The sequence below is a fragment of the Parasteatoda tepidariorum genome, chromosome 8 (assembly GCF_043381705.1).
Source record: "Parasteatoda tepidariorum isolate YZ-2023 chromosome 8, CAS_Ptep_4.0, whole genome shotgun sequence".
Classification (NCBI taxonomy): domain Eukaryota; kingdom Metazoa; phylum Arthropoda; class Arachnida; order Araneae; family Theridiidae; genus Parasteatoda; species Parasteatoda tepidariorum.
This window is the reverse complement of record NC_092211.1, coordinates 522,807-530,321: the sequence shown is the minus strand read 5'-3', so window position 1 is coordinate 530,321 and position 7,515 is coordinate 522,807.

Below are 7,515 nucleotides of genomic sequence, written 5' to 3'. Positions count from 1 at the left end.
TATTTTCATTAATGGCTTTAATACTTAATTCTTCTAATTATATTTAATAATTATATATATTATATAATAATTATATTTTCATCTTTGCTGGATAATACCCATGCTTCCGGTCCATGTGTTATTTTATAACCGATGTTAAACAGCCGTCTTATTCTAAGTTTATGATTATCAATTTTCAACGCCGTAGTCTGAAATTCTGAACCCAACCCAGAAGATAAGAAAACTCCTAGATCAGGCATTGGGGCAAAGTTGTCTTCGTGGAAGACTTTTTGATGAAACTAACTCGTATTTGCGTACATGGAGAGAAGAACCACGAAAATCTCTGACGGTTATCACAACAGGAAGGGATGATCCGTTTGCCTCTGAGGATATTTTATGTCAGCAATGTGGTCAGTTCGAGCTAGGAGAAGAATTCGGATCAACCAGCCACAGCTGGTATTCGAACCTTGGACACCTTACTGGGAGGTGAGCGCTTTATCTTCTGAGTCACCGTGGTTCCATTACTATTGGCCTTATTAGGGTTTAATATATCGAAATTTTGCATTTTCTGAAAAGTAATTTACTTTTTTGTAATCTATTATTTACAATCGCTGCTTTATCTTCATTCCGTAACGATAAATCTAAAAAAGTACTAAAATTATATAGCGTAATATTTCTCATTGTCATAAATGAGCATTATTTTACATTTTAATTTGATATCTCTTAAAAAATGTTTATGAATAGAGTAAATACAATCAGACTTGGATAATTCCAACGTGTTTTATTCGAATTTCAAGATAATTCGTATATTTTGCCCGGTTCCTTGAATTCTGCATAAAAATAGAGTGAGAAAAATAAAGTTAAACCTTATTTATAGATTACTTGCGCGATTGCCATGAAAATGTTATGGTAAAAATTGTTTCTGAAAAGTTCGTTCTCTTGGAAATATAGCTATAGGGAAAAAAAAAATTAAAAATCCAAGTTAGGACAGAACGTTAACGCGCTTCAATGTATCATTTAAACAAAAAAGTCTGTAATTTCGAAAAAGCAGAATTAGTTGGGGAAAAGTATACATTTACAAATTTTGTATAACTTCTAGTAACTGATGTATAACTTCTAATGTTACATTTAAAAAAAAAGCTCTTAAAACTTACGAAGTGCAAGAGAATTCTTTATTTTATCTACTTATACTCATATAAATATAGTTTAAAATTAACTTTACATTAAATTTCGCTCCCTTACAATGGAAGACTCTGCATTCATATTTAAAATATCAAAAGGTATTAGACATGTTGCAGTTGACGTCCACAGAATGATTTTTTGTTGTTTTTAATGTTTTATTGTACTTATTTTAATGTATTTATTGTTATTAATTGTTATAAAGTATTATTACTGTTTTATATTTTTGTCATTTTTAGGGCCCCAATTTCATGCATTTGTGGTAAATGGAAGCCAATAATCTAAAATCAAATGATTTTGCAAAAATAAATAAATAAATAAAATAAAAGGAAATTGAAAAATTAAATTAAATAAACTAGTATATTACTTTTAGATAAATTGAAAAGCACTTTTATTTTATATGAAAGTGGTAATGTATCACTTTTTATACATAAAATAAAAAGTGAAATTTATTCTAAGCCACCTTCTATTCTATATAAAAAGTAAGATACAATGAATCTGAGGTGAATGCACCGTGAATGTTTCATTAAAAATGTAAAAAAATTTCTGTTAAAAAAATGAAGAAAAAAAAACAGCAGAGAAGCATCTCCAGTTCAAAAATTATACATTCAATATTTGTAAAAAATGAGATCAATTTTACTATCGACAACAAATAAGTACAATAACAATTTTTATTTTATAAATGTTGACCACTTAGACATTTCAAAACTGTACTTTCAATGAGATTTTGATAGAATACTTCGTAATTAAAAAAAAATTCTGATATAACTTATTTTGAAAAGGAATATTTTAATATTTTTATTTAAGAAGTTTTTAAAAGTATTTTAAATTTATGGTTGAAGTTGAAAAAGTGGGTCGAATTAGATTAAATGTTTAAATTTTTATCAGCATTTTTTTCCTTTATTATTGTGTATGTACTAATTTAAAAGATATTATCAGAGGTGTTTGCTAGCTTACAGCTCAGTTTGTTCAAAAATTGCAGATTCTTCAATAATATCTGCTTTCATTCAATATTTTAGATAAGCTCAAGCAAAATGAACGTGATATGATCGAATNATATGTATATATATATATATGGACATATACTTTTTTATCAAAAAAGAAACTAAAACGAAAAAACTAAGAATAATGACTTCAACTTCAACTAAAATTGTACTCTGTTTTGGTGAAGTGAATGATTTCAAGCAAGTAGGTAAATTGATACAGAGCAAATCTTTTCAATTTTTCAGTTTTACCCGTTTCTTTGTAAGTCGAGGAAAGTTTCAACTATTTACGAACCACAACGGGTTCAAATGTTTTGGTGCGTTTTAAATGTTTTTGAAACAATTCCTCGAAACCCCTTTCTCTCTTCTCATCTCAAAAAGATTGCGTTCTGATTGTGAAAGTGTACTTTGACGTAAACACGTGATATATATTGTCATCTCGAACAATAATCTGTTTATGAGCTCTCTTTTCATATAATAAGACAGAACAGGCAAGTGTTTTCCTTCTTATTTCGAAATATTTTAATACTATTTGGAAAATTGTTTAAAATCCCTATCGTAAGTATGGAAACCTTTGTTTACATTCTAACAGTGATGAATCATCTGCCATTCGAATACCTCTCTCAGAAAATAGAATCATTTTTAATCATTACTGTGTATTAAATCATTAAAAATTTACTAAGAAAAGAAGTATATAAGTTCTGCATTTAACTGTAATAATTTTTTTAGTTCAATAATTTACCTTTCTGTTTTTAAATCGATTTTTTTTGCTGGAATGTTTGCCTGTTAGATAACGTCTGCAAGATAATTTTTATATTGTAAAAACATATTTTAAGCATTTTAACTATTATCTATTGTCAAACAGATTGTTTCATTTTGTTACCAATTCAAAAGTTCGTGTAGGAACCGAATTCGTAAGTCCGCAAATTATTTTACAATAACACAATGTCCTATGCTATTGTCTAATAAATGCCATTTTATTTAATACAAGGGTATCCATTTAATTTTTATCTTAAATTTTATTTACGAACAGTTTTGCTCCTATTTATTTTTTAATGCATGAACTGCAATAACAAAGTAGGCCTTTTCTGTAAAGGGCTTGGGTAGGCTGGTTTTATTAAAAAGATTTGCTTTTATTTTTAATAAAAGAGTCTCTATTTGTTTTTTTACTTTAAGTTAACATACATGTTTTTAAAGTATTTATTAGACAATTATTGCAACGTCTAATTCTTTTTCATTTAGATTTTAATAAAAAGTAACAAATGGGAAAACTGCTGAGACTTTTTTTTTTCTCTTTGAATTTGCTTTTAATGAAGAAAAAATTTAAAGCTGAATTGAACAAATACGGCAAAGAACAAAAACTAAAGATTTTTTTTTTCTTTATGTTACATGATTGCAGCTTAAATGCTCATAGATTTATTCGTTTCTTAGCATCACTATATTGAATTGAACTTGAATATAAACAACATAAAGTTTTTATTGAATTCAACTTGAATGTAAACAACATAAAGTTTTCCTGAATGGAAACCTTATACAGTGGAGCATCGTTTATACGACGCCGAAGGGACCACCGAAAAACGTCGTATAAACGATAACGTCGTATAATCGATTTTTACTTCTAAAACTGAAACTAACTCTGTTTTCAATTAATTTTAATGTTTAACGTGTTAATTTACATAAATTTCTAAATCAAAGCAAAACAAACAAATAACCAAAGGAGAAAAATTGCAGTGAGCCATTTGAATGTATGTTACCTATAATTATATTTTCTTGCTATTATTCTCTACAATGCTTTGAATAGCGAGTTGAAGTTACTGCTTTCTATGATGCAATTTTAAATTTCTAATCTCGGCCAAATCTAATGGCTGAAGCGCACTTGTGCAATTTGCAGGAAAAAAGAGAGCTTTTACATTTTCCAAAATAGTATTTAGTATCGATGGGTGCGCAGGACATTGGTCGATGAATAGAGCAATTTTTCGTTTTTTCTTCTTCATAACATTGTCTAGTTTTTTCAGTCATCTAGTAAAAATTACGGTCGTCATCCAAGCATTCTTGTTGACACCCTTTTCTGCATCATTCATGTTGGCAAATTCCGCCCTTTTTTAAAATACAGAAGAAAAAATAAAAAATTAAATAAAGAACAAAATCTAAAAATCGACGTATAACCGATTCTGTGCGTCGTATAAACGATATATTTTTACATTAAAATGAATAGGAATGATTTGGGACCACACTAAAACGTCGTATAAATGTAAACGTCGTATAAGTGATCGTTGTATAAACGATGCTCCACTGTATTTAGATTTGTTAGATTCAACTGAATTTTAATAGTCTGTCTTACTGTGTTGAGCTCACAGACGATCCAACAAGTTCACTCCATAAATTATGATACCGGGATTAATAATATTGTGTGCATCAAATGAAATATAGATTTTTTACACTATTCTAACAAGAAGTTTTTTTTTTTCCTTTTAATAATTCATTAGATGTGTTTTTTTAGCTGAAAATGGGGATAGGGTGAGCCTGGGTAATTCATGATTACTCTGTTTCTGGGGTAAATAATGATCACCTAAGTTTTATTTTAAAGAAATTATTACTTTTTGAATTTGAAACATGGTCAAGAATGCTTGTACACTTTCCTAAACTATAACTACATTTACTTAATATTAGTTTTTTGTTTAATCTAACAAAATAAGTATCTTTTAAACTGCGTTCTTTATTTTCCATTTCAAAGATTTGTTTCAAAATGTGTGCATTTCTGCAAAGATCCCCCTCCTTCTCTTAATAATAAATATTTTGAGTTACTTTATTTTTCTTTGATATAAAAATAGTGTAAGTTTTTGTTTAATTGTTACACATCTACTGTAAATATTATTATTGATTATAGAAAACTATATCAAATGTTGCCCCCTACAGATAAGGTAATTATTGATCACTGGGGTAATTCCTGATCATTGTCATTTCTTCTTATAAATAGCATAAAAAAATAGCTAATGAAAAGCTAATTGTCTTTTCTTAAATAACAATTCATATTTATTAAGTGTAACAACTATGAAATATATTTTACCTAACTGTCACAAAATTTGTTATTAACTCTATACAAGACAAATGTGTTCTGATTTGCACCATTTCTGGTTTGTGTTACCTTCCATTTATCTTAATTTTATGTGTGTACAGTTAGAATAATTTTTAAGTTTATAAGTTAACCTAATATAAATTTGGTGAGAAATAATGACGAATTCAGACATGGTTCGGATTATTGGACGTTCGAATAATAAGGGTTTGGATAATCGGCGCTCTACTGTAGTTTATGTTATCAGTTACTGCACTGTTATAATACACTGACATTTTTTATTGTTCATTTTTGTTATTTCTTTGCATTTTCTAATCTTAAATTTCTATTTAGAATATGTATACATTAATATATATTTCATTTCAATGTATGTTTTTTTTTTTTTTTTTTTTTTTTTTTTTTTTTTTTTTTTTTTTTTTTTTTTTTTTTTTTTTTTTTTTTGCTTTATACTAAATTAGCAACTTCTATATATTTTATGATAAATACAAAGAAAAACTAATTTAAATTCTTAAGTTTAGAGATATACCCATTGAAGTCGATTTGTTTCATTGATTTCTTATATTTTGTAAAAAGGAAAAAAGAATTTGGCTGTTTAACAGGAAATTTGCAAAATTAAGCATTTATTTTCATTAAATGAAGCCGATTTCCTTTCCCCAGACACGTCTGCACATGATTCTTAAGTAATCTAATGAGAATCTTTCTAAAAAAGTGATTTAATATAATTAATATACAATAAGAGAAAAATCTAGTAGTTTATCTGTTTTCTGAGAGTTAAGAATTTCTTAAAAATAAATGTTATTACAGGGCTTTTTCTATCACATGGTTCAATTGTTCTATCTTACTTCTAGTTGATTTCTGTTTGTGATCAAGTTATCACAACCATAGAAATTTCAATGTTGATATACTGGGCCGGGATAGCCTGGTGGGTAGGGCGCTGGGCCCATATCCAAGAGGTCGTGGGTTCGATCCTCGCCGGCCGAAGACTCCCCGTGTAGTAAATGGTGACTGATGCACGTTAAATCTGTCGAGTCTCAAAGTCCTCCATGTTCCCACAACAAATCAATACCTCTGGGGGTACTGATGCAGGAGTTTCCTTGTCTTCTGGATTGGTTCAAAATTACAAGGCTACAGAGTTGAACATTAGTAGTCGTAAACCCATGAACTTGGGTCGGCTGTTCAACGACGGTTATAAAATAAAATAAAATAAAATGTTGATATACTTGGCCGCGATAACCTCGTCGGTAAGGCGCTGGGCCCATGTCCAAGAGTTCATGGATTCGATCCCCGCCGGCCGAAGACTCCCCGTGTAGTAAATGGTGACTGGTGCACGATAAATCTGTCGAGTCGTAAAGTCCTCCATGTTCCCATAACAAATCAATACCTCTGGGGGTACTGATCCAAGAATTTCCTTGTCTTCTGGATTGGTTCAAAATTACAAGGCTACGGAGTTGAATATTAGCTGTCGTAAACCCAAAAGTTGAGTCAGCTGTTCAACGACGGATATAAAATAAAGTATTGATATACTTGAGACATGGTGGCTCAGGGGATAGAACGTTCACCTCACAATGAGTTGACCCAGATTCGAATCCCATCCCTAGCTGGTTGATACGAATACTGCTCCTGGTTTGCACTGACAACAGTGCTGTTAAAGAAATATCCTCAGTAGTAGGCTGATCATTTGTCAGAATATTCCTTTGCCATTTGACTCACCTAGGGAGGTTTTCGTAATTTCTTCACCACGTGATACAACTGTGTTCCATCAAAAAGTTCTCCACTACGGCTAGTTTGTCCTAATACTTGAGCCAGGAGTTCCTTCGTCTTCTGGGTTAGGTTCAAGATTACGAAGTAACAGAAAATTAGCATTGATAGTCGTAAACTCAGAATTCTATCGGCTGTTCAATGCCGGTTATGATATAAAAGAAAATGTTGACATACTTGGACATAGGTGACTCACGGATAAAGTGCTCTCTTCTGAATGAGGTGACCTAGGTTTGAATAACGACAAAGGCTGGCCGATACAAATTCAGTCTCTGGCTCACCCCTAAACCATGGTTCTCTGTATAGTATCTTTAGTGGTAGACAAATCATAGATTAAAATTCCCTTGCTAACCATGGGAGGTTTTGGTAGTTTATCTCTCTATATAAGTTATAATCTAGCTTAGCTTGAGACAGGACTTTCCTTATCTCCTAGATTAAGTAAATTTACAGTACTTGAACTCAATTGCCAAAATTTATGTTATATTAAGTAAATGATTGAAAATAATTTTTTTTTTTTTTTTTTTTTTTTTTTTTTTTTTTAAA